The following is a 26502-nucleotide window of genomic DNA, read 5'->3' as shown; positions in this document are numbered from 1 at the left end:
ACAAAGTTCAGTGCTCACAAGGAGCCTCATTCAACACACACGGTTCCATTCCCATTCATGCAAAGCACGAAAGTGTAAAACTTGGGAACATACTTGAGAGCAAAGATCACATTCAATCTCATTCAAGGCACGGATGTCAATGCAACGGGATGAAATTACTGAAATGATGCCTGCCCTCGAACTGTGATGATGGACTACCCGACTCGCCAATAATATTGGGTTCTGGTGTATTGAAATACAGGAGCTGCTGGATTTGTGTGTTTTCTTACCCCCTCACCATAGTTTGTCAAATGTTTAAACAACTGAACTTATATTCAAGGTTTGTTTCTCTTCATATGTTTTACTGGTTTACATTTGTCTCAGCAACCTGTTGAATGATTCTTCTGCTTTCAAAACAAAATGACAACAGGATGAATGCACACACTTGAAAATACAATACATGCAATGTTATGCATCATAGTGATGCAACCTCCTTTCAGTTTCATACTGCATGTCAATTGAAATCCTTACTGAAATGCACACCTACTCAAGATTGCGCTTGACTGGCGTGTCAGGCACTCAATTACAGCTGTTTTATCAAGAGAATGTGTTCGTTTTGTAATATATAGTTCCGGTCTGGTGTGGCACCCCAGCTAACGCACAACGTTGCCACAATGTTGCCACAACGTGGCGTGTTAGCAGGGACTGTCTGCGGCGCGCTGGTGTGTCCCGGGCTTTAGAGTAGAGAGACAGTTCAACTGTAAGTATGAACAGCAGAAACGGATATTGCCTTCCCTTTAAGTAGAGCGTCAGGGACAGCCTTCCTGGCTTACGGCCATACTAGCCTGAATACGCCCGATCTCGTCCGATCTCGGAAGCTAAGCAGGCTCGGGCCTGGTCAGTACTTGGATGGGAGACCGCCTGGGAATACCAGGTGCTGTAGGCTTTGGCATCTTTTACACACCAGAGGGCGACAAATCACGAGTTTTAACTTTGGATACACGCAATTTCATCATTATTTCAGATTTGACTTCCCCAAATACACAGGCATACAATAGATCTTGTTCTCCAACGTAAACGGTCCCTAGTAACTAGGGTACATTCGTAAATAAATTGAGCATCATGGCTAGAAGTGACTAAATGTTGCCTAATCTTTCTCATCGAGAAATGACACAATTACAGCAACACAAAAAGGAACTCCACCGGACAAAGTTCAGTGCTCACAAGGAGCCTCATTCAACACACACGGTTCCATTCCCATTCATGCAAAGCACGAAAGTGTAAAACCTGGGAACATACTTGAGAGCAAAGATCACATTCAATCTCATTCAAGGCACGGATGTGAATGCAACGGGATGAAATTACTGAAATGATGCCTGCCCTCGAACTGTGATGATGGACTACCCGACTCGCCAATAATATTGGGTTCTGGTGTATTGAAATACAGGAGCTGCTGGATTTGTGTGTTTTCTTACCCCCTCACCATAGTTTGTCAAATGTTTAAACAACTGAACTTATATTCAAGGTTTGTTTCTCTTCATATGTTTTACTGGTTTACATTTGTCTCAGCAACCTGTTGAATGATTCTTCTGCTTTCAAAACAAAATGACAACAGGATGAATGCACACACTTGAAAATACAATACATGCAATGTTATGCATCATAGTGATGCAACCTCCTTTCAGTTTCATACTGCATGTCAATTGAAATCCTTACTGAAATGCACACCTTCTCAAGATTGCGCTTGACTGGCGTGTCAGGCACTCAATTACAGCTGTATTATCAAGACAATGTGTTCGTTTTGTAAAATATAGTTCCGGTCTGGTGTGGCACCCCAGCTAACGCACAACGTTGCCACAACGTTTCGTGTTAGCAGGGACTGTCTGCAGCGTGCTGGTGTGTCCCGGACTTTAGAGTAGAGAGACAGTTCAACTGCAAGTATGAGTGGCAGAAACGGATATTGCCTTCCCTTTAAGTAGAGGGTCAGGGACAGCCTCCCTGGCTTACGGCCATACTAGTCTGAATACGCCCGATCTCGTCCGATCTCGGAAGCTAAGCAGGTTCGGGCCTGGTTAGTACTTGGATGGGAGACCGCCTGGGAATACCAGGTGCTGTAAGCTTTTGCATCTTTTACACACCAGAGGGCGACAAATCACGAGTTTTAACTTTGGATACACGCAATTTCATCATTATTTCAGATTTGACTTCCCCAAATTCACAGGCATACAATAGATCTTGTTCTCCAACGTAAACGGTCCCTAGTAACTAGGGTACATTCGTAAATAAATTGAGCATCATGGCTAGAAGTGACTAAATGTTGCCTAATCTTTCTCATCGAGAAATGACACAATTACAGCAACACAAAAAGGAACTCCACCGGGCAATGTTCAGTGTTCACAAGGAGCCTCATTCAACACGCACGGTTCCATTCCCATTCATGCAAAGCACGAAAGTGTAAAACTTGGGAACATACTTGAGAGCAAAGATCACATTCAATCTCATTCAAGGCACGGATGTGAATGCAACGGGATGAAATTACTGAAATGATGCCTGCCCTCGAACTGTGATGATGGACTACCCGACTCGCCAATAATATTGGGTTCTGGTGTATTGAAATACAGGAGCTGCTGGATTTGTGTGTTTTCTTACCCCCTCACCATAGTTTGTCAAATGTTTAAACAACTGAACTTATATTCAAGGTTTGTTTCTCTTCATATGTTTTACTGGTTTACATTTGTCTCAGCAACCTGTTGAATGATTCTTCTGCTTTCAAAACAAAATGACAACAGGATGAATGCACACACTTGAAAATATAATACATGCAATGTTATGCATCATAGTGATGCAACCTCCTTTCAGTTTCATACTGCATGTCAATTGAAATCCTTACTGAAATGCACACCTTCTCAAGATTGCGCTTGACTGGCGTGTCAGGCACTCAATTACAGCTGTTTTATCAAGACAATGTGTTCGTTTTGTAAAATATAGTTCCGGTCTGGTGTGGCACCCCAGCTAACGCACAACGTTGCCACAACGTTGCCACAACGTTTCGTGTTAGCAGGGACTGTCTGCGGCGCGCTGGTGTGTCCCGGACTTTAGAGTAGAGAGACAGTTCATTTGCAAGTATGAGCGGCAGAAACGGATATTGCCTTCCCTTTAAGTAGAGCGTCAGGGACAGCCTCCCTGGCTTACGGCCATACTAGCCTGAATACGCCTGATCTCGGAAGCTAAGCAGGCTCGGGCCTGGTCAGTACTTGGATGGTAGACCGCCTGGGAATACCAGGTGCTGTAAGCTTTTGCATCTTTTACACACCAGAGGGCGACAAATCACGAGTTTTAACTTTGGATACACGCAATTTCATCATTATTTCAGATTTGACTTCCCCAAATACACAGGCATACAATAGATCTTGTTCTCCAACGTAAACGGTCCCTAGTAACTAGGGTACATTCGTAAATAAATTGAGCATCATGGCTAGAAGTGACTAAATGTTGCCTAATCTTTCTCATCGAGAAATGACACAATCACAGCAACACAAAAAGGAACTCCACCGGACAAAGTTCAGTGCTCACAAGGAGCCTCATTCAACACACACGGTTCCATTCCCATTCATGCAAAGCACGAAAGTGTAAAACTTGGGAACATACTTGAGAGCAAAGATCACATTCAATCTCATTCAAGGCACGGATGTGAATGCAACGGGATGAAATTACTGAAATGATGCCTGCCCTCGAACTGTGATGATGGACTACCCGACTCGCCAATAATATTGGGTTCTGGTGTATTGAAATACAGGAGCTGCTGGATTTGTGTGTTTTCTTACCCCCTCACCATAGTTTGTCAAATGTTTAAACAACTGAACTTATATTCAAGGTTTGATTCTCTTCATATGTTTTACTGGTTTACATTTGTCTCAGCAACCTGTTGAATGATTCTTCTGCTTTCAAAACAAAATGACAACAGGATGAATGCACATACTTGAAAATACAATACATGCAATGTTATGCATCATAGTGATGCAACCTCCTTTCAGTTTCATACTGCATGTCAATTGAAATCCTTACTGAAATGCACACCTTCTCAAGATTGCGCTTGACTGGCGTGTCAGGCACTCAATTACAGCTGTTTTATCAAGACAATGTGTTCGTTTTGTAATATATAGTTCCGGTCTGGTGTGGCACCCCAGCTAACGCACGACGTTGCCACAATGTTGCCACAACGTGGCGTGTTAGCAGGGACTGTCTGCGGCGCGCTGGTGTGTCCCAGGCTTTAGAGAAGAGAGACAGTTCAACTGTAAGTATGAACGGCAGAAACGGATATTGCCTTCCCTTTAAGTAGAGCGTCAGGGACAGCCTTCCTGGCTTACGGCCCTACTAGCCTGAATACGCCCGATCTCGTCCGATCTCGGAAGCTAAGCAGGCTTGTTCCTGGTCAGTACTTGCATGGGAGACCGCCTGGGAATACCAGGTGCTGTAAGCTTTTGCATCTTTTACACACCAGAGGGCGACAAATCACGAGTTTTAACTTTGGATACACGCAATTTCATCATTATTTCAGATTTGACTTCCCCAAATACACAGGCATACAATAGATCTTGTTCTCCAACGTAAACGGTCCCTAGTAACTAGGGTACATTTGTAAATAAATTGAGCATCATGGCTAGAAGTGACTAAATGTTGCCTAATCTTTCTCATCGAGAAATGACACAATTACAGCAACACAAAAAGGAACTCCACCGGACAAAGTTCAGTGCTCACAAGGAGCCTCATTCAACACACACGGTTCCATTCCCATTCATGCAAAGCACGAAAGTGTAAAACTTGGGAACATACTTGAGAGCAAAGATCACATTCAATCTCATTCAAGGCACGGATGTGAATGCAACGGGATGAAATTACTGAAATGATGCCTGCCCTCGAACTGTGATGATGGACTACCCGACTCGCCAATAATATTGGGTTCTGGTGAATTGAAATACAGGAGCTGCTGGATTTGTGTGTTTTCTTACCCCCTCACCATAGTTTGTCAAATGTTTAAACAACTGAACTTATATTCAAGGTTTGTTTCTCTTCATATGTTTTACTGGTTTACATTTGTCTCAGCAACCTCAGCAAGAATGATTCTTCTGCTTTCAAAACAAAATGACAACAGGATGAATGCACACACTTGAAAATACAATACATGCAATGTTATGCATCATAGTGATGCAACCTCCTTTCAGTTTCATACTGCATGTCATTTGAAATCCTTATTGAAATGCACACCTTCTCAAGATTGCGCTTGACTGGCGTGTCAGGCACTCAATTACAGCTGTATTATCAAGACAATGTGTTCGTTTTGTAAAATATAGTTCCGGTCTGGTGTGGCACCCCAGCTAACGCACAACGTTGCCACAACGTTTCGTGTTAGCAGGGACTGTCTGCGGCGCGCTGGTGTGTCCCGGACTTTAGAGTAGAGAGACAGTTCAACTGCAAGTATGAGCAGCAGAAACGGATATTGCCTTCCCTTTAAGTAGAGCGTCAGGGACAGCCTCCCTGGCTTACGGCCATACTAGCCTGAATACGCCAGATCTCGTCCGATCTCGGAAGCTAAGCAGGCTAGGGCCTGGTCAGTACTTGGATGGGAGACCGCCTGGGAATACCAGGTGCTGTAAGCTTTTGCATCTTTTACACACCAGAGGGCGACAAATCACGAGTTTTAACTTTGGATACACGCAATTTCATCATTATTTCAGATTTGACTTCCCCAAATACACAGGCATACAATAGATCTTGTTCTCCAACGTAAACGGTCCCTAGTAACTAGGGTACATTCGTAAATAAATTGAGCATCATGGCTAGAAGTGACTAAATGTTGCCTAATCTTTCTCATCGAGAAATGACACAATTACAGCAACACAAAAAGGAACTCCACCGGACAAAGTTCAGTGCTCACAAGGAGCCTCATTCAACACACACGGTTCCATTCCCATTCATGCAAAGCACGAAAGTGTAAAACTTGGGAACATACTTGAGAGCAAAGATCACATTCAATCTCAATCAAGGCACGGATGTGAATGCAACGGGATGAAATTACTGAAATGATGCCTGCCCTCGAACTGTGATGATGGACTACCCGACTCGCCAATAATATTGGGTTCTGGTGTATTGAAATACAGGAGCTGCTGGATTTGTGTGTTTTCTTACCCCCTCACCATAGTTTGTCAAATGTTTAAACAACTGAACTTATATTCAAGGTTTGTTTCTCTTCATATGTTTTACTGGTTTACATTTGTCTCAGCAACCTGTTGAATGATTCTTCTGCTTTCAAAGCAAAATGACAACAGGATGAATGCACACACTTGAAAATACAATACATGCAATGTTATGCATCATAGTGATGCAACCTCCTTTCAGTTTCATACTGCATGTCAATTGAAATCCTTACTGAGATGCACACCTTCTCAAGATTGCGCTTGACAGGCGTGTCAGGAACTCAATTACAGCTGTTTTATCAAGACAATGTGTTCGTTTTGTAAAATATAGTTCCGGTCTGGAGTGGCACCCCAGCTAACGCACAACGTTGCCACAACGTTTCGTGTTAGCAGGGACTGTCTGCGGCGCGCTGGTGTGTCCCGGACTTTAGAGTAGAGAGACAGTTCAACAGCAAGTATGAGCGACAGAAACGGATATTGCCTTCCCTTTAAGTAGAGCGTCAGGGACAGCTTCCCTGGCTTACGGCCATACTAGCCTGAATACGCCCGATCTCGTCCGATCTTGGAAGCTAAGCAGGCTCGGGCCTGGTCAGTACTTGGATGGGAGACCGCCTGGGAATACCAGGTGCTGTAAGTTTTTGCATCTTTTACACACCAGAGGGCAACAAATCACGAGTTTTAACTTTGGATACACGCAATTTCATCATTATTTCAGATTTGACTTCCCCAAATACACAGGCATACAATAGATCTTGTTCTCCAACGTAAACGGTCCCTAGTAACTAGGGTACATTCGTAAATAAATTGAGCATCATGGCTAGAAGTGACTAAATGTTGCCTAATCTTTCTCATCGAGAATTGACACAATTACAGCAACACAAAAAGGAACTCCACCGGACAAAGTTCAGTGCTCACAAGGAGCCTCATTCAACACACACGGTTCCATTCCCATTCATGCAAAGCACGAAAGTGTAAAACTTGGGAACATACTTGAGAGCAAAGATCACATTCAATCTCATTCAAGGCACGGATGTGAATGCAACGGGATGAAATTACTGAAATGATGCCTGCCCTCGAACTGTGATGATGGACTACCCGACTCGCCAATAATATTGGGTTCTGGTGTATTGAAATACAGGAGCTGCTGGATTTGTGTGTTTTCTTACCCCCTCACCATAGTTTGTCAAATGTTTAAACAACTGAACTTATATTCAAGGTTTGTTTCTCTTCATATGTTTTACTGGTTTACATTTGTCTCAGCAACCTGTTGAATGATTCTTCTGCTTTCAAAACAAAATGACAACAGGATGAATGCACACACTTGAAAATACAATACATGCAATGTTATGCATCATAGTGATGCAACCTCCTTTCAGTTTCATACTGCATGTCAATTGAAATCCTTTTTAAAATGCACACCTTCTCAAGATTGCGCTTTACTGGCGTGTCAGGAACTCAATTACAGCTGTATTATCAAGACAATGTGTTCGTTTTGTAAAATATAGTTCCGGTCTGGTGTGGCACCCCAGCTAACGCACAACGTTGCCACAACGTTTCGTGTTAGCAGGGACTGTCTGCGGCGCGCTGGTGTGTCCCGGACTTTAGAGTAGAGAGACAGTTCAACAGCAAGTATGAGCGACAGAAACGGATATTGCCTTCCCTTTAAGTAGAGCGTCAGGGACAGCTTCCCTGGCTTACGGCCATACTAGCCTGAATACGCCCGATCTCGTCCGATCTTGGAAGCTAAGCAGGCTCGGGCCTGGTCAGTACTTGGATGGGAGACCGCCTGGGAATACCAGGTGCTGTAAGTTTTTGCATCTTTTACACACCAGAGGGCAACAAATCACGAGTTTTAACTTTGGATACACGCAATTTCATCATTATTTCAGATTTGACTTCCCCAAATACACAGGCATACAATAGATCTTGTTCTCCAACGTAAACGGTCCCTAGTAACTAGGGTACATTCGTAAATAAATTGAGCATCATGGCTAGAAGTGACTAAATGTTGCCTAATCTTTCTCATCGAGAAATGACACAATTACAGCAACACAGAAAGGAACTCCACCGGACAAAGTTCAGTGCTCACAAGGAGCCTCATTCAACACACACGGTTCCATTCCCATTCATGCAAAGCACGAAAGTGTAAAACTTGGGAACATACTTGAGAGCAAAGATCACATTCAATCTCATTCAAGGCACGGATGTGAATGCAACGGGATGAAATTACTGAAATGATGCCTGCCCTCGAACTGTGATGATGGACTACCCGACTCGCCAATAATATTGGGTTCTGGTGTATTGAAATACAGGAGCTGCTGGATTTGTGTGTTTTCTTACCCCCTCACCATAGTTTGTCAAATGTTTATACAACTGAACTTATATTCAAGGTTTGTTTCTCTTCATATGTTTTACTGGTTTACATTTGTCTCATCAACCTGTTGAATGATTCTTCTGCTTTCAAAACAAAATGACAACAGGATGAATGCACACACTTGAAAATACAATACATGCAATGTTATGCATCATAGTGATGCAACCTCCTTTCAGTTTCATACTGCATGTCAATTGAAATCCTTACTGAAATGCACACCTTCTCAAGATTGCGCTTGACTGGCGTGTCAGGCACTCAATTACAGCTGTTTTATCAAGACAATGTGTTCGTTTTGTAAAATATAGTTCCGGTCTGGTGTGGCACCCCAGCTAACGCACAACGTTGCCACAACTTTTCGTGTTAGCAGGGACTGTCTGCGGTGCGCTGGTGTGTCCCGGACTTTAGAGTAGAGAGACAGTTCAACTGCAAGTATGAGCGGCAGAAACGGATATTGCCTTCCCTTTAAGTAGAGCGTCAGGGACAGCTTCCCCTGCTTACGGCCATACTAGCCTGAATACGCCCGATCTCGTCCGATCTCGGAAGCTAAGCAGGCTCCGGCCTGGTCAGTACTTGGATGGGAGACCGCATGGGAATACCAGGTGCTGTAAGCTTTTGCATCTTTTACACACCAGAGGGCGACAAATCACGAGTTTTAACTTTGGATACACGCAATTTCATCATTATTTCAGATTTGACTTCCCCAAATACACAGGCATACAATAGATCTTGTTCTCCAACGTAAACGGTCCCTAGTAACTAGGGTACATTCGTAAATAAATTGAGCATCATGGCTAGAAGTGACTAAATGTTGCCTAATCTTTCTCATCGAGAAATGACACAATTACAGCAACACAAAAAGGAACTCCACCGGACAAAGTTCAGTGTTCACAAGGAGCCTCATTCAACACACACGGTTCCATTCCCATTCATGCAAAGCACGAAAGTGTAAAACTTGGGAACATACTTGAGAGCAAAGATCACATTCAATCTCATTCAAGGCACGGATGTGAATGCAACGGGATGAAATTACTGAAATGATGCCTGCCCTCGAACTGTGATGATGGACTACCCGACTCGCCAATAATATTGGGTTCTGGTGTATTGAAATACAGGAGCTGCTGGATTTGTGTGTTTTCTTACCCCCTCACCATAGTTTGTCAAATGTTTAAACAACTGAACTTATATTCAAGGTTTGTTTCTCTTCATATGTTTTACTGGTTTACATTTGTCTCAGCAACCTGTTGAATGATTCTTCTGCTTTCAAAACAAAATGACAACAGGATGAATGCACACACTTGAAAATACAATACATGCAATGTTATGCATCATAGTGATGCAACCTCCTTTCAGTTTCATACTGCATGTCAATTGAAATCCTTACTGAAATGCACACCTTCTCAAGATTGCGCTTGACTGGCGTGTCAGGCACTCAATTACAGCTGTTTTATCAAGACAATGTGTTCGTTTTGTAAAATACAGTTACGGTCTGGTGTGGCACCCCAGCTAACGCACAACGTTGCCACAACGTTTCGTGTTAGCAGGGACTGTCTGCGGCGCGCTGGTGTGTCCCGGACTTTAGAGTAGAGAGACAGTTCAACTGCAAGTATGAGCGGCAGAAACGGATATTGCCTTCCCTTTAAGTAGAGCATCAGGGACAGCCTCCCAGGCTTACGGCCATACTAGCCTGAATACGCCCGATCTCGTCCGATCTCGGAAGCTAAGCAGGCTCCGGCCTGGTCAGTACTTGGATGGGAGACTGCCTGGGAATACCAGGTACTGTAAGCTTTTGCATCTTTTACACACCAGAGGGCGACAAATCACGAGTTTTAACTTTGGATACACGCAATTTCTTCATTATTTCAGATTTGACTTCCCCAAATACACAGGCATACAATAGATCTTGTTCTCCAACGTAAACGGTCCCTAGTAACTAGGGTACATTCGTAAATAAATTGAGCATCATGGCTAGAAGTGACTAAATGTTGCCTAATCTTTCTCATCGAGAAATGACACAATTACAGCAACACAAAAAGGAACTCCACCGGACAAAGTTCAGTGCTCACAAGGAGCCTCATTCAACACACACGGTTCCATTCCCATTCATGCAAAGCACGAAAGTGTAAAACTTGGGAACATACTTGAGAGCAAAGATCACATTCAATCTCATTCAAGTCACGGATGTGAATGCAACGGGATGAAATTACTGAAATGATGCCTGCCCTCGAACTGTGATGATGGACTACCCGACTCGCCAATAATATTGGGTTCTGGTGTATTGAAATACAGGAGCTGCTGGATTTGTGTGTTTTCTTACCCCCTCACCATAGTTTGTCAAATGTTTAAACAACTGAACTTATATTCAAGGTTTGTTTCTCTTCATATGTTTTACTGGTTTACATTTGTCTCAGCAACCTGTTGAATGATTCTTCTGCTTTCAAAACAAAATGACAACAGGATGAATGCACACACTTGAAAATACAATACATGCAATGTTATGCATCATAGTGATGCAACCTCCTTTCAGTTTCATACTGCATGGCAATTGAAATCCTTACTGAAATGCACACCTTCTCAAGATTGCGCTTGACTGGCGTGTCAGGCACTCAATTACAGCTGTTTTATCAAGACAATGTGTTCGTTTTGTAAAATATAGTTCCGGTCTGGTGTGGCACCCCAGCTAACGCACAACGTTGCCACAACGTTTCGTGTTAGCAGGGACTGTCTGCGGCGCGCTGGTGTGTCCCGGACTTTAGAGTAGAGAGACAGTTCAACTGCAAGTATGAGCGGCAGAAACGGATATTGCCTTCCCTTTAAGTAGAGCGTCAGGGACAGCCTCCCTGGCTTACGGCCGTACTAGCCTGAATACGCCTGATTTCGTCCGATCTCGGAAGCTAAGCAGGCTCGGGCCTGGTCAGTACTTGGATGGGAGACCGCCTGGGAATACCAGGTGCTGTAAGCTTTTGCACCTTTTACACACCAGAGGGCGACAAATCACGAGTTTTAACTTTGGATTCACACAATTTCATCATTATTTCAGATTTGACTTCCCAAAATACACAGGCATACAATAGATCTTGTTCTCCAACGTAAACGGTCCCTAGTAACTAGGGTACATTCGTAAATAAATTGAGCATCATGGCTAGAATTGACTAAATGTTGCCTAATCTTTCTCTTCGAGAAATGACACAATTACAGCAACACAAAAAGGAACTCCACCGGACAAAGTTCAGTGCTCACAAGGAGCCTCATTCAACACACACGGTTCCATTCCCATTCATGCAAAGCACGAAAGTGTAAAACTTGGGAACATACTTGAGAGCAAAGATCACATTCAATCTAATTCAAGGCACGGATGTGAATGCAACGGGATGAAATTACTGAAATGATGCCTGCCCTCGAACTGTGATGATGGACTACCCGACTCGCCAATAATATTGGGTTCTGGTGTATTGAAATACAGGAGCTGCTGGATTTGTGTGTTTTCTTACCCCCTCACCATAGTTTGTCAAATGTTTATACAACTGAACTTATATTCAAGGTTTGTTTCTCTTCATATGTTTTACTGGTTTACATTTGTCTCAGCAACCTGTTGAATGATTCTTCTGCTTTCAAAACAAAATGACAACAGGATGAATGCACACACTTGAAAATACAATACATGCAATGTTATGCATCATAGTGATGCAACCTCCTTTCAGTTTCATACTGCATGTCAATTGAAATCCTTACTGAAATGCACACCTTCTCAAGATTGCGCTTGACTGGCGTGTCAGCCACTCAATTACAGCTGTTTTATCAAGACAATGTGTTCGTTTTGTAAAATATAGTTCCGGTCTGGTGTGGCACCCCAGCTAACGCACAACGTTGCCACAACGTTTCGTGTTAGCAGTGACTGTCTGCGGCGCGCTGGTGTGTCCCGGACTTTAGAGTAGAGAGACAGTTCAACTGCAAGTATGAGCGGCAGAAACGGATATTGCCTTCCCTTTAAGTAGAGCGTCAGGGACAGCTTCCCCGGCTTACGGCCATACTAGCCTGAATACGCCCGATCTCGTCCGATCTCGGAAGCTAAGCAGGCTCGGGCCTGGTCAGTACTTGGATGGGAGACCGCCTGGGAATACCAGGTGCTGTAAGCTTTTGCATCTTTTACACACCAGAGGGCGACAAATCACGAGTTTTAACTTTGGATACACGCAATTTCATCATTATTTCAGATTTGACTTCCCCAAATACACAGGCATACAATAGATCTTGTTCTCCAACGTAAACGGTCCCTAGTAACTAGGGTACATTCGTAAATAAATTGAGCATCATGGCTAGAAGTGACTAAATGTTGCCTAATCTTTCTCATCGAGAAATGACACAATTACAGCAACACAAAAAGGAACTCCACCGGACAAAGTTCAGTGTTCACAAGGAGCCTCATTCAACACACACGGTTCCATTCCCATTCATGCAAAGCACGAAAGTGTAAAACTTGGGAACATACTTGAGAGCAAAGATCACATTCAATCTCATTCAAGGCACGGATGTGAATGCAACGGGATGAAATTACTGAAATGATGCCTGCCCTCGAACTGTGATGATGGACTACCCGACTCGCCAATAATATTGGGTTCTGGTGTATTGAAATACAGGAGCTGCTGGATTTGTGTGTTTTCTTACCCCCTCACCATAGTTTGTCAAATGTTTAAACAACTGAACTTATATTCAAGGTTTGTTTCTCTTCATATGTTTTACTGGTTTACATTTGTCTCAGCAACCTGTTGAATGATTCTTCTGCTTTCAAAACAAAATGACAACAGGATGAATGCACACACTTGAAAATACAATACATGCAATGTTATGCATCATAGTGATGCAACCTCCTTTCAGTTTCATACTGCATGTCAATTGAAATCCTTACTGAAATGCACACCTTCTCAAGATTGCGCTTGACTGGCGTGTCAGGCACTCAATTACAGCTGTTTTATCAAGACAATGTGTTCGTTTTGTAAAATATAGTTCCGGTCTGGTGTGGCACCCCAGCTAACGCACAACGTTGCCACAACGTTGCCACAACGTGGCGTGTTAGCAGGGACAGTCTGCGGCGCACTGGTGTGTCCCGGGCTTTAGAGTAGAGAGACAGTTCAACTGTAAGTATGAACGGCAGAAAAGGATATTGCCTTCCCTGTAAGTAGAGCGTCAGGGACAGCCTCCCTGGCTTACGGCCATACTAGCCTGAATACGCCCGATCTCGTCCGATCTCGGAAGCTAAGCAGGCTCTGGCCTGGTCAGTACTTGGATGGGAGACCGCCTGGGAATACCAGGTGCTGTAAGCTTTTGCATCTTTTACACACCAGAGGGCGACAAATCACGAGTTTTAACTTTGGATACACGCAATTTCATCATTATTTCAGATTTGACTTCCCCAAATACACAGGCATACAATAGATCTTGTTCTCCAACGTAAACGGTCCCTAGTAACTAGGGTACATTCGTAAATAAATTGAGCATCATGGCTAGAAGTGACTAAATGTTGCCTAATCTTTCTCATCGAGAAATGACACAATTACAGCAACACAAAAAGGAACTCCACTGGACAAAGTTCAGTGCTCACAAGGAGCCTCATTCAACACACACGGTTCCATTCCCATTCATGCAAAGCACGAAAGTGTAAAACTTGGGAACATACTTGAGAGCAAAGATCACATTCAATCTCATTCAAGGCACGGATGTGAATGCAACGGGATGAAATTACTGAAATGATGCCTGCCCTCGAACTGTGATGATGGACTACCCGACTCGCCAATAATATTGGGTTCTGGTGTATTGAAATACAGGAGCTGCTGGATTTGTGTGTTTTCTTACCCCCTCACCATAGTTTGTCAAATGTTTATACAACTGAACTTATATTCAAGGTTTGTTTCTCTTCATATGTTTTACTGGTTTACATTTGTCTCAGCAACCTGTTGAATGATTCTTCTGCTTTCAAAACAAAATGACAACAGGATGAATGCACACACTTGAAAATACAATACATGCAATGTTATGCATCATAGTGATGCAACCTCCTTTCAGTTTCATACTGCATGTCAATTGAAATCCTTACTGAAATGCACACCTTCTCAAGATTGCGCTTGACTGGCGTGTCAGGCACTCAATTACAGCTGTTTTATCAAGACAATGTGTTCGTTTTGTAAAATATAGTTCCGGTCTGGTGTGGCACCCCAGCTAACGCACAACGTTGCCACAACGTTTCGTGTTAGCAGGGACTGTCTGCGGCGCGCTGGTGTGTCCCGGACTTTAGAGTAGAGAGACAGTTCAACTGCAAGTATGAGCGGCAGAAACGGATATTGCCTTCCCTTTAAGTAGAGCGTCAGGGACAGCTTCCCCGGCTTACGGCCATACTAGCCTGAATACGCCCGATCTCGTCCGATCTCGGAAGCTAAGCAGGCTCGGGCCTGGTCAGTACTTGGATGGGAGACCGCCTGGGAATACCAGGTGCTGTAAGCTTTTGCATCTTTTACACACCAGAGGGCGACAAATCACGAGTTTTAACTTTGGATACACGCAATTTCATCATTATTTCAGATTTGACTTCCCCAAATACACAGGCATACAATAGATCTTGTTCTCCAACGTAAACGGTCCCTAGTAACTAGGGTACATTCGTAAATAAATTGAGCATCATGGCTAGAAGTGACTAAATGTTGCCTAATCTTTCTCATCGAGAAATGACACAATTACAGCAACACAAAAAGGAACTCCACCGGACAAAGTTCAGTGCTCACAAGGAGCCTCATTCAACACACACGGTTCCATTCCCATTCATGCAAAGCACGAAAGTGTAAAACTTGGGAACATACTTGAGAGCAAAGATCACATTCAATCTCATTCAAGTCACGGATGTGAATGCAACGGGATGAAATTACTGAAATGATGCCTGCCCTCGAACTGTGATGATGGACTACCCGACTCGCCAATAATATTGGGTTCTGGTGTATTGAAATACAGGAGCTGCTGGATTTGTGTGTTTTCTTACCCCCTCACCATAGTTTGTCAAATGTTTAAACAACTGAACTTATATTCAAGGTTTGTTTCTCTTCATATGTTTTACTGGTTTACATTTGTCTCAGCAACCTGTTGAATGATTCTTCTGCTTTCAAAACAAAATGACAACAGGATGAATGCACACACTTGAAAATACAATACATGCAATGTTATGCATCATAGTGATGCAACCTCCTTTCAGTTTCATACTGCATGTCAATTGAAATCCTTACTGAAATGCACACCTTCTCAAGATTGCGCTTGACTGGCGTGTCAGGCACTCAATTACAGCTGTATTATCAAGACAATGTGTTCGTTTTGTAAAATATAGTTCCGGTCTGGTGTGGCACCCCAGTTAACGCACAACGTTGCCACAACGTTTCGTGTTAGCAGGGACTGTCTGCGGCGCGCTGGTGTGTCCCGGACTTTAGAGTAGAGAGACAGTTCAACTGCAAGTATGAGCGGCAGAAACGGATATTGCCTTCCCTTTAAGTAGAGCATCAGGGACAGCCTCCCCGGATTACGGCCATACTAGCCTGAATACGCCCGATCTCGTCCGATCTCGGAAGCTAAGCAGGCTCCGGCCTGGTCAGTACTTGGATGGGAGACCGCCTGGGAATACCAGGTGCTGTAAGCTTTTGCATCTTTTACACACCAGAGGGCGACAAATCACGAGTTTTAACTTTGGATACACGCAATTTCATCATTATTTCAGATTTGACTTCCCCAAATACACAGGCATACAATAGATCTTGTTCTCCAATGTAAACGGTCCCTAGTAACTAGGGTACATTCGTAAATAAATTGAGCATCATGGCTAGAAGTGACTAAATGTTGCCTAATCTTTCTCATCGAGAAATGACACAATTACAGCAACACAAAAAGGAACTCCACCGGACAATGTTCAGTGCTCACAAGGAGCCTCATTCAACACACACGGTTCCATTCCCATTCATGCAAAGCACGAAAGTGTAAAACTTGGGAACATACTTGAGAGCAAAGATCACATTCAATCTCATTCAAGGCACGGATGTGAATGCAACGGGATGAAATTACTGAAATGATGCCTGCCCTCGAACTGTGATGATGGACTACCCGACTCGCCAATAATATTGGGTTCTGGTGTATTGAAATACAGGAGCTGCTGGATTTGTGTGTTTTCTTACCCCCTCACCATAGTTTGTCAAATGTTTAAACAACTGAACTTATATTCAAGGTTTGTTTCTCTTCATATGTTTTACTGGTTTACATTTGTCTCAGCAACCTGTTGAATGATTCTTCTGCTTTCAAAACAAAATGACAACAGGATGAATGCACACACTTGAAAATACAATACATGCAATGTTATGCATCATAGTGATGCAACCTCCTTTCAGTTTCATACTGCATGTCAATTGAAATCCTTACTGAAATGCACACCTTCTCAAGATTGCGCTTGACGGGCGTGTCAGGCACTCAATTACAGCTGTTTTATCAAGACAATGTGTTCGTTTTGTAATATATAGTTCCGGTCTGGTGTGGCACCCCAGCTAACGCACAACGTTGCCACAATGTTGCCACAACGTGGCGTGTTAGCAGGGACTGTCTGCGGCGCGCTGGTGTGTCCCGGGCTTTAGAGTAGAGAGACAGTTCAACTGTAAGTATGAACGGCAGAAACGGATATTGCCTTCCCTTTAAGTAGAGCGTCAGGGACAGCCTCACTGGCTTACGGCCATACTAGCCTGAATACGCCCGATCTCGTCCGATCTCGGAAGCTAAGCAGGCTCGGGCCTGGTCAGTACTTGGATGGGAGACCGCCTGGGAATACCTGGTGCTGTAAGCTTTTGCATCTTTTACACACCAGAGGGCGACAAATCACGAGTTTTAACTTTGGATACACGCAATTTCATCATTATTTCAGATTTGACTTCCCCAAATACACAGGCATACAATAGATCTTGTTCTCCAACGTAAACGGTCCCTAGTAACTAGGGTACATTCGTAAATAAATTGAGCATCATGGCTAGAAGTGACTAAATGTTGCCTAATCTTTCTCATCGAGAAATGACACAATTACAGCAACACAAAAAGGAACTCCACCGGACAAAGTTCAGTGCTCACAAGGAGCCTCATTCAACACACACGGTTCCATTCCCATTCATGCAAAGCACGAAAGTGTAAAACTTGGGAACATACTTGAGAGCAAAGATCACATTCAATCTCATTCAAGGCACGGATGTGAATGCAACGGGATGAAATTACTGAAATGATGCCTGCCCTCGAACTGTGATGATGGACTACCCGACTCGCCAATAATATTGGGTTCTGGTGTATTGAAATACAGGAGCTGCTGGATTTGTGTGTTTTCTTACCCCCTCACCATAGTTTGTCAAATGTTTAAACAACTGAACTTATATTCAAGGTATGTTTCTCTTCATATGTTTTACTGGTTTACATTTGTCTCAGCAACCTGTTGAATGATTCTTCTGCTTTCAAAACAAAATGACAACAGGATGAATGCACACACTTGAAAATACAATACATGCAATGTTATGCATCATAGTGATGCAACCTCCTTTCAGTTTCATACTGCATGTCAATTGAAATCCTTACTGAAATGCACACCTTCTCAAGATTGCGCTTGACTGGCATGTCAGGCACTCAATTACAGCTGTATTATCAAGACAATGTGTTCGTTTTGTAAAATATAGTTCCGGTCTGGTGTGGCACCCCAGCTAACGCACAACGTTGCCACAACGTTTCGTGTTAGCAGGGACTGTCTGCGGCGCGCTGGTGTGTCCCGGACTTTAGAGTAGAGAGACAGTTCAACTGCAAGTATGAGCGGCAGAAACGGATATTGCCTTCCCTTTAAGTAGAGCGTCAGGGACAGCTTCCCTGGCTTACGGCCATACTAGCCTGAATACGCCCGATCTCGTCCGATCTCGGAAGCTAAGCAGGCTCGGGCCTGGTCAGTACTTGGATGGGAGACCGCCTGGGAATACCAGGTGCTGTAAGCTTTTGCATCTTTTACACACCAGAGGGCGACAAATCACGAGTTTTAACTTTGGATACACGCAATTTCATCATTATTTCAGATTTGACTTCCCCAAATACACAGGCATACAATAGATCTTGTTCTCCAACGTAAACGGTCCCTAGTAACTAGGGTACATTCGTAAATAAATTGAGCATCATGGCTAGAAGTGACTAAATGTTGCCTAATCTTTCTCATCGAGAAATGACACAATTACAGCAACACAAAAAGGAACTCCACCGGACAAAGTTCAGTGCTCACAAGGAGCCTCATTCAACACACACGGTTCCATTCCCATTCATGCAAAGCACGAAAGTGTAAAACTTGGGAACATACTTGAGAGCAAAGATCACATTCAATCTCATTCAAGGCACGGATGTGAATGCAACGGGATGAAATTACTGAAATGATGCCTGCCCTCGAACTGTGATGATGGACTACCCGACTCGCCAATAATATTGGGTTCTGGTGTATTGAAATACAGGAGCTGCTGGATTTGTGTGTTTTCTTACCCCCTCACCATAGTTTGTCAAATGTTTAAACAACTGAACTTATATTCAAGGTTTGTTTCTCTTCATATGTTTTACTGGTTTACATTTGTCTCAGCAACCTGTTGAATGATTCTTCTGCTTTCAAAACAAAATGACAACAGGATGAATGCACACACTTGAAAATACAATACATGCAATGTTATGCATCATAGTGATGCAACCTCCTTTCAGTTTCATACTGCATGTCAATTGAAATCCTTACTGAAATGCACACCTTCTCAAGATTGCGCTTGACTGGCGTGTCAGGCACTCAATTACAGCTGTTTTATCAAGACAATGTGTTCGTTTTGTAATATATAGTTCCGGTCTGGTGTGGCACCCCAGCTAACGCACAACGTTGCCACAACGTTTCGTGTTAGCAGGGACTGTCTGCGGCGCGCTGGTGTGTCCCGGACTTTAGAGTAGAGAGACAGTTCAATTGCAAGTATGAGCGGAAGAAACGGATATTGCCTTCCCTTTAAGTAGAGCGTCAGGGACAGCCTCCCTGGCTTACGGCCATACTAGCCTGAAAACGCCCGATCTCGTCCGATCTCGGAAGCTAAGCAGGCTTGGGCCTGGTCAGTACTTGGATGGGAGACCGCCTGGGAATACCAGGTGCTGTAAGCTTTTGCATCTTTTACACACCAGAGGGCGACAAATCACGAGTTTTAACTTTGGATACACGCAATTTCATCATTATTTCAGATTTGACTTCCCCAAATACACAGGCATAGAATAGATCTTGTTCTCCAACGTAAACGGTCCCTAGTAACTAGTGTACATTCGTAAATAAATTGAGCATCATGGCTAGAAGTGACTAAATGTTGCCTAATCTTTCTCATCGAGAAATGACACAATTACAGCAACACAAAAAGGAACTCCACCGGACAAAGTTCAGTGCTCACAAGGAGCCTCATTCAACACACACGGTTCCATTCCCATTCATGCAAAGCACGAAAGTGTAAAACTTGGGAAAATACTTGAGAGCAAAGATCACATTCAATCTCATTCAAGGCACGGATGTGAATGCAACGGGATGAAATTACTGAAATGATGCCTGCCCTCGAACTGTGATGATGGACTACCCGACTCGCCAATAATATTGGGTTCTGGTGTATTGAAATACAGGAGCTGCTGGATTTGTGTGTTTTCTTACCCCCTCACCATAGTTTGTCAAATGTTTAAACAACTGAACTTATATTCAAGGTTTGTTTCTCTTCATATGTTTTACTGGTTTACATTTGTCTCAGCAACCTGTTGAATGATTCTTCTGCATTCAAAACAAAATGACAACAGGATGAATGCACACACTTGAAAATACAATACATGCAATGTTATGCATCATAGTGATGCAACCTCCTTTCAGTTTCATACTGCATGTCAATTGAAATCCTTACTGAAATGCACACCTTCTCAAGATTGCGCTTGACTGGCGTGTCAGGCACTCAATTACAGCTGTTTTATCAAGAGAATGTGTTCGTTTTGTAATATATAGTTCCGGTCTGGTGTGGCACCCCAGCTAACGCACAACGTTGCCACAATGTTGCCACAACGTGGCGTGTTAGCAGGGACTGTCTGCGGCGCGCTGGTGTGTCCCGGGCTTTAGAGTAGAGAGACAGTTCAACTGTAAGTATGAACGGCAGAAACGGATATTGCCTTCCCTTTAAGTAGAGCGTCAGGGACAGCCTCCCTGGCTTACGGCCATACTAGCCTGAATACGCCCGATCTCGTCCGATCTCGGAAGCTAAGCAGGCTCGGGCCTGGTCAGTACTTGGATGGGAGACCGCCTGGGAATACCAGGTGCTGTAAGCTTTTGCATCTTTTACACACCAGAGGGCGACAAATCACAAGTTTTAACTTTGGATACACGCAATTTCATCATTATTTCAGATTTGACTTCCCCAAATACACAGGCATACAATAGATCTTGTTCTCCAACGTAAACGGTCCCTAGTAACTAGGGTACATTCGTAAATAAATTGAGCATCATGGCTAGAAGTGACTAAATGTTGCCTAATCTTTCTCATCGAGAAATGACACAATTACAGCAACACAAAAAGGAACTCCACCGGACAAAGTTCAGTGCTCACAAGGAGCTTCATTCAACACACACGGTTCCATTCCCATTCATGCAAAGCACGAAAGTGTAAAACTTGGGAACATACTTGAGAGCAAAGATCACATTCAATCTCATTCAAGGCACGGATGTGAATGCAACGGGATGAAATTACTGAAATGATGCCTGCCCTCGAACTGTGATGATGGACTACCCGACTCGCCAATAATATTGGGTTCTGGTGTATTGAAATACAGGAGCTGCTGGATTTGTGTGTTTTCTTACCCCCTCACCATAGTTTGTCAAATGTTTAAACAACTGAACTTATATTCAAGGTTTGTTTCTCTTCATATGTTTTACTGGTTTACATTTGTCTCAGCAACCTCAGCAAAAATGATTCTTCTACTTTCAAAACAAAATGACAACAGGATGAATGCACACACTTGAAAATACAATACATGCAATGTTATGCATCATAGTGATGCAACCTCCTTTCAGTTTCATACTGCATGTCAATTGAAATCCTTACTGAAATGCACACCTTCTCAAGATTGCGCTTGACTGGCGTGTCAGGCACTCAATTACAGCTGTTTTATCAAGACAATGTGTTCGTTTTGTAATATATAGTTCCGGTCTGGTGTGGCACCCCAGCTAACGCACAACGTTGCCACAATGTTGCCACAACGTGGCGTGTTAGCAGGGACTGTCTGCGGTGCGCTGGTGTGTCCCGGGCTTTAGAGTAGAGAGACAGTTCAACTGTAAGTATGAACGGCAGAAACGGATATTGCCTTCCCTTTAAGTAGAGCGTCAGGGACAGCCTCCCTGGCTTACGGCCATACTAGCCTGAATACGCCCGATCTCGTCCGATCTCGGAAGCTAAGCAGGCTCGGGCCTGGTCAGTACTTGGATGGGAGACCGACTGGGAATACCAGGTGCTGTAAGCTTTTGCATCTTTTACACACCAGAGGGCGACAAATCACGAGTTTTAACTTTGGATACACGCAATTTCATCATTATTTCAGATTTGACTTCCCCAAATACACAGGCATACAATAGATCTTGTTCTCCAACGTAAACGGTCCCTAGTAACTAGGGTACATTCATAAATAAATTGAGCATCATGGCTAGAAGTGACTAAATGTTGCCTAATCTTTCTCATCGAGAAATGACACAATTACAGCAACACAAAAAGGAACTCCACCGGACAAAGTTCAGTGCTCACAAGGAGCCTCATTCAACACACATGGTTCCATTCCCATTCATGCAAAGCACGAAAGTGTAAAACTTGGGAACATACTTGAGAGCAAAGATCACATTCAATCTCATTCAAGGCACGGATGTGAATGCAACGGGATGAAATTACTGAAATGATGCCTGCCCTCGAACTGTGATGATGGACTACCCGACTCGCCAATAATATTGGGTTCTGGTGTATTGAAATACAGGAGCTGCTGGATTTGTGTGTTTTCTTACCCCCTCACCATAGTTTGTCAAATGTTTAAACAACTGAACTTATATTCAAGGTTTGTTTCTCTTCATATGTTTTACTGGTTTACATTTGTCTCAGCAACCTCAGCAAAAATGATTCTTCTACTTTCAAAACAAAATGACAACAGGATGAATGCACACACTTGAAAATACAATACATGCAATGTTATGCATCATAGTGATGCAACCTCCTTTCAGTTTCATACTGCATGTCAATTGAAATCCTTACTGAAATGCACACCTTCTCAAGATTGCGCTTGACTGGCGTGTCAGGCACTCAATTACAGCTGTTTTATCAAGACAATGTGTTCGTTTTGTAATATATAGTTCCGGTCTGGTGTGGCACCCCAGCTAACGCACAACGTTGCCACAATGTTGCCACAACGTGGCGTGTTAGCAGGGACTGTCTGCGGTGCGCTGGTGTGTCCCGGGCTTTAGAGTAGAGAGACAGTTCAACTGTAAGTATGAACGGCAGAAACGGATATTGCCTTCCCTTTAAGTAGAGCGTCAGGGACAGCCTCCCTGGCTTACGGCCATACTAGCCTGAATACGCCCGATCTCGTCCGATCTCGGAAGCTAAGCAGGCTCGGGCCTGGTCAGTACTTGGATGGGAGACCGACTGGGAATACCAGGTGCTGTAAGCTTTTGCATCTTTTACACACCAGAGGGCGACAAATCACGAGTTTTAACTTTGGATACACGCAATTTCATCATTATTTCAGATTTGACTTCCCCAAATACACAGGCATACAATAGATCTTGTTCTCCAACGTAAACGGTCCCTAGTAACTAGGGTACATTCATAAATAAATTGAGCATCATGGCTAGAAGTGACTAAATGTTGCCTAATCTTTCTCATCGAGAAATGACACAATTACAGCAACACAAAAAGGAACTCCACCGGACAAAGTTCAGTGCTCACAAGGAGCCTCATTCAACACACATGGTTCCATTCCCATTCATGCAAAGCACGAAAGTGTAAAACTTGGGAACATACTTGAGAGCAAAGATCACATTCAATCTCATTCAAGGCACGGATGTGAATGCAACGGGATGAAATTACTGAAATGATGCCTGCCCTCGAACTGTGATGATGGACTACCCGACTCGCCAATAATATTGGGTTCTGGTGTATTGAAATACAGGAGCTGCTGGATTTGTGTGTTTTCTTACCCCCTCACCATAGTTTGTCAAATGTTTAAACAACTGAACTTATATTCAAGGTTTGTTTCTCTTCATATGTTTTACTGGTTTACATTTGTCTCAGCAACCTCAGCAAAAATGATTCTTCTACTTTCAAAACAAAATGACAACAGGATGAATGCACACACTTGAAAATACAATACATGCAATGTTATGCATCATAGTGATGCAACCTCCTTTCAGTTTCATACTGCATGTCAATTGAAATCCTTACTGAAATGCACACCTTCTCAAGATTGCGCTTGACTGGCGTGTCAGGCACTCAATTACAGCTGTTTTATCAAGACAATGTGTTCGTTTTGTAATATATAGTTCCGGTCTGGTGTGGCACCCCAGCTAACGCACAACGTTGCCACAATGTTGCCACAACGTGGCGTGTTAGCAGGGACTGTCTGCGGTGCGCTGGTGTGTCCCGGGCTTTAGAGTAGAGAGACAGTTCAACTGTAAGTATGAACGGCAGAAACGGATATTGCCTTCCCTTTAAGTAGAGCGTCAGGGACAGCCTCCCTGGCTTACGGCCATACTAGCCTGAATACGCCCGATCTCGTCCGATCTCGGAAGCTAAGCAGGCTCGGGCCTGGTCAGTACTTGGATGGGAGACCGACTGGGAATACCAGGTGCTGTAAGCTTTTGCATCTTTTACACACCAGAGGGCGACAAATCACAAGTTTTAACTTTGGATACACGCAATTTCATCATTATTTCAGATTTGACTTCCCCAAATACACAGGCATACAATAGATCTTGTTCTCCAACGTAAACGGTCCCTAGTAACTAGGGTACATTCGTAAATAAATTGAGCATCATGGCTAGAAGTGACTAAATGTTGCCTAATCTTTCTCATCGAGAAATGACACAATTACAGCAACACAAAAAGGAACTCCACCGGACAAAGTTCAGTGCTCACAAGGAGCCTCATTCAACACACATGGTTCCATTCCCATTCATGCAAAGCACGAAAGTGTAAAACTTGGGAACATACTTGAGAGCAAAGATCACATTCAATCTCATTCAAGGCACGGATGTGAATGCAACGGGATGAAATTACTGAAATGATGCCTGCCCTCGAACTGTGATGATGGACTACCCGACTCGCCAATAATATTGGGTTCTGGTGTATTGAAATACAGGAGCTGCTGGATTTGTGTGTTTTCTTACCCCCTCACCATAGTTTGTCAAATGTTTAAACAACTGAACTTATATTCAAGGTTTGTTTCTCTTCATATGTTTTACTGGTTTACATTTGTCTCAGCAACCTCAGCAAAAATGATTCTTCTACTTTCAAAACAAAATGACAACAGGATGAATGCACACACTTGAAAATACAATACATGCAATGTTATGCATCATAGTGATGCAACCTCCTTTCAGTTTCATACTGCATGTCAATTGAAATCCTTACTGAAATGCACACCTTCTCAAGATTGCGCTTGACTGGCGTGTCAGGCACTCAATTACAGCTGTTTTATCAAGACAATGTGTTCGTTTTGTAATATATAGTTCCGGTCTGGTGTGGCACCCCAGCTAACGCACAACGTTGCCACAATGTTGCCACAACGTGGCGTGTTAGCAGGGACTGTCTGCGGTGCGCTGGTGTGTCCCGGGCTTTAGAGTAGAGAGACAGTTCAACTGTAAGTATGAACGGCAGAAACGGATATTGCCTTCCCTTTAAGTAGAGCGTCAGGGACAGCCTCCCTGGCTTACGGCCATACTAGCCTGAATACGCCCGATCTCGTCCGATCTCGGAAGCTAAGCAGGCTCGGGCCTGGTCAGTACTTGGATGGGAGACCGACTGGGAATACCAGGTGCTGTAAGCTTTTGCATCTTTTACACACCAGAGGGCGACAAATCACGAGTTTTAACTTTGGATACACGCAATTTCATCATTATTTCAGATTTGACTTCCCCAAATACACAGGCATACAATAGATCTTGTTCTCCAACGTAAACGGTCCCTAGTAACTAGGGTACATTCATAAATAAATTGAGCATCATGGCTAGAAGTGACTAAATGTTGCCTAATCTTTCTCATCGAGAAATGACACAATTACAGCAACACAAAAAGGAACTCCACCGGACAAAGTTCAGTGCTCACAAGGAGCCTCATTCAACACACATGGTTCCATTCCCATTCATGCAAAGCACGAAAGTGTAAAACTTGGGAACATACTTGAGAGCAAAGATCACATTCAATCTCATTCAAGGCACGGATGTGAATGCAACGGGATGAAATTACTGAAATGATGCCTGCCCTCGAACTGTGATGATGGACTACCCGACTCGCCAATAATATTGGGTTCTGGTGTATTGAAATACAGGAGCTGCTGGATTTGTGTGTTTTCTTACCCCCTCACCATAGTTTGTCAAATGTTTAAACAACTGAACTTATATTCAAGGTTTGTTTCTCTTCATATGTTTTACTGGTTTACATTTGTCTCAGCAACCTCAGCAAAAATGATTCTTCTACTTTCAAAACAAAATGACAACAGGATGAATGCACACACTTGAAAATACAATACATGCAATGTTATGCATCATAGTGATGCAACCTCCTTTCAGTTTCATACTGCATGTCAATTGAAATCCTTACTGAAATGCACACCTTCTCAAGATTGCGCTTGACTGGCGTGTCAGGC

The 26502-nt window shown here is 43.4% G+C and overlaps 21 non-coding genes and 1 pseudogene across 21 annotated transcripts; all 22 read left to right on the top strand.

The window, feature by feature from the left end:
* The first annotated feature begins 806 nt into the window (after positions 1 to 806).
* Positions 807 to 925, top strand: LOC136735763 (5S ribosomal RNA). The gene has a single exon (XR_010811292.1). It is a non-coding gene; the product is annotated as a 5S ribosomal RNA (ribosomal RNA).
* Positions 926 to 1980: 1055 nt separating this feature from the next.
* On the top strand, positions 1981 to 2099 carry LOC136735881 (5S ribosomal RNA). The gene has a single exon (XR_010811408.1). It is a non-coding gene; the product is annotated as a 5S ribosomal RNA (ribosomal RNA).
* A 1066-nt stretch (positions 2100 to 3165) lies between these two features.
* On the top strand, positions 3166 to 3274 carry LOC136735503 (uncharacterized; annotated as a pseudogene).
* Positions 3275 to 4340: 1066 nt separating this feature from the next.
* Positions 4341 to 4459, top strand: LOC136735419 (5S ribosomal RNA). Its single transcript, XR_010811028.1, has one exon. It is a non-coding gene; the product is annotated as a 5S ribosomal RNA (ribosomal RNA).
* Positions 4460 to 5517: 1058 nt separating this feature from the next.
* Positions 5518 to 5636, top strand: LOC136735963 (5S ribosomal RNA). Its single transcript, XR_010811490.1, has one exon. It is a non-coding gene; the product is annotated as a 5S ribosomal RNA (ribosomal RNA).
* A 1055-nt stretch (positions 5637 to 6691) lies between these two features.
* Positions 6692 to 6810, top strand: LOC136735157 (5S ribosomal RNA). Its single transcript, XR_010810779.1, has one exon. It is a non-coding gene; the product is annotated as a 5S ribosomal RNA (ribosomal RNA).
* Positions 6811 to 7865: 1055 nt separating this feature from the next.
* LOC136735156 (5S ribosomal RNA) lies at positions 7866 to 7984 on the top strand. Its single transcript, XR_010810778.1, has one exon. It is a non-coding gene; the product is annotated as a 5S ribosomal RNA (ribosomal RNA).
* Positions 7985 to 9039: 1055 nt separating this feature from the next.
* LOC136735971 (5S ribosomal RNA) lies at positions 9040 to 9158 on the top strand. Its single transcript, XR_010811498.1, has one exon. It is a non-coding gene; the product is annotated as a 5S ribosomal RNA (ribosomal RNA).
* A 1055-nt stretch (positions 9159 to 10213) lies between these two features.
* Positions 10214 to 10332, top strand: LOC136735319 (5S ribosomal RNA). Its single transcript, XR_010810937.1, has one exon. It is a non-coding gene; the product is annotated as a 5S ribosomal RNA (ribosomal RNA).
* Positions 10333 to 11387: 1055 nt separating this feature from the next.
* On the top strand, positions 11388 to 11506 carry LOC136735297 (5S ribosomal RNA). The gene has a single exon (XR_010810915.1). It is a non-coding gene; the product is annotated as a 5S ribosomal RNA (ribosomal RNA).
* A 1055-nt stretch (positions 11507 to 12561) lies between these two features.
* On the top strand, positions 12562 to 12680 carry LOC136735579 (5S ribosomal RNA). The gene has a single exon (XR_010811116.1). It is a non-coding gene; the product is annotated as a 5S ribosomal RNA (ribosomal RNA).
* Positions 12681 to 13746: 1066 nt separating this feature from the next.
* Positions 13747 to 13865, top strand: LOC136735799 (5S ribosomal RNA). The gene has a single exon (XR_010811326.1). It is a non-coding gene; the product is annotated as a 5S ribosomal RNA (ribosomal RNA).
* A 1055-nt stretch (positions 13866 to 14920) lies between these two features.
* LOC136735578 (5S ribosomal RNA) lies at positions 14921 to 15039 on the top strand. Its single transcript, XR_010811115.1, has one exon. It is a non-coding gene; the product is annotated as a 5S ribosomal RNA (ribosomal RNA).
* A 1055-nt stretch (positions 15040 to 16094) lies between these two features.
* LOC136735229 (5S ribosomal RNA) lies at positions 16095 to 16213 on the top strand. Its single transcript, XR_010810848.1, has one exon. It is a non-coding gene; the product is annotated as a 5S ribosomal RNA (ribosomal RNA).
* Positions 16214 to 17279: 1066 nt separating this feature from the next.
* On the top strand, positions 17280 to 17398 carry LOC136735712 (5S ribosomal RNA). The gene has a single exon (XR_010811244.1). It is a non-coding gene; the product is annotated as a 5S ribosomal RNA (ribosomal RNA).
* Positions 17399 to 18453: 1055 nt separating this feature from the next.
* Positions 18454 to 18572, top strand: LOC136735577 (5S ribosomal RNA). Its single transcript, XR_010811114.1, has one exon. It is a non-coding gene; the product is annotated as a 5S ribosomal RNA (ribosomal RNA).
* Positions 18573 to 19627: 1055 nt separating this feature from the next.
* Positions 19628 to 19746, top strand: LOC136735944 (5S ribosomal RNA). The gene has a single exon (XR_010811471.1). It is a non-coding gene; the product is annotated as a 5S ribosomal RNA (ribosomal RNA).
* Positions 19747 to 20812: 1066 nt separating this feature from the next.
* LOC136735576 (5S ribosomal RNA) lies at positions 20813 to 20931 on the top strand. The gene has a single exon (XR_010811113.1). It is a non-coding gene; the product is annotated as a 5S ribosomal RNA (ribosomal RNA).
* Positions 20932 to 22000: 1069 nt separating this feature from the next.
* Positions 22001 to 22119, top strand: LOC136735849 (5S ribosomal RNA). Its single transcript, XR_010811375.1, has one exon. It is a non-coding gene; the product is annotated as a 5S ribosomal RNA (ribosomal RNA).
* A 1069-nt stretch (positions 22120 to 23188) lies between these two features.
* On the top strand, positions 23189 to 23307 carry LOC136735848 (5S ribosomal RNA). Its single transcript, XR_010811374.1, has one exon. It is a non-coding gene; the product is annotated as a 5S ribosomal RNA (ribosomal RNA).
* Positions 23308 to 24376: 1069 nt separating this feature from the next.
* On the top strand, positions 24377 to 24495 carry LOC136735847 (5S ribosomal RNA). Its single transcript, XR_010811373.1, has one exon. It is a non-coding gene; the product is annotated as a 5S ribosomal RNA (ribosomal RNA).
* Positions 24496 to 25564: 1069 nt separating this feature from the next.
* On the top strand, positions 25565 to 25683 carry LOC136735846 (5S ribosomal RNA). The gene has a single exon (XR_010811372.1). It is a non-coding gene; the product is annotated as a 5S ribosomal RNA (ribosomal RNA).
* The last annotated feature ends 819 nt before the right edge of the window (positions 25684 to 26502 follow it).

Source organism: Amia ocellicauda, unplaced genomic scaffold (assembly GCF_036373705.1).
Source record: "Amia ocellicauda isolate fAmiCal2 unplaced genomic scaffold, fAmiCal2.hap1 HAP1_SCAFFOLD_41, whole genome shotgun sequence".
Classification (NCBI taxonomy): Eukaryota; Metazoa; Chordata; class Actinopteri; order Amiiformes; family Amiidae; genus Amia; species Amia ocellicauda.
Note: the sequence above shows the minus strand (reverse complement) of the source record. Positions and strands in the feature narration are given on the sequence as shown.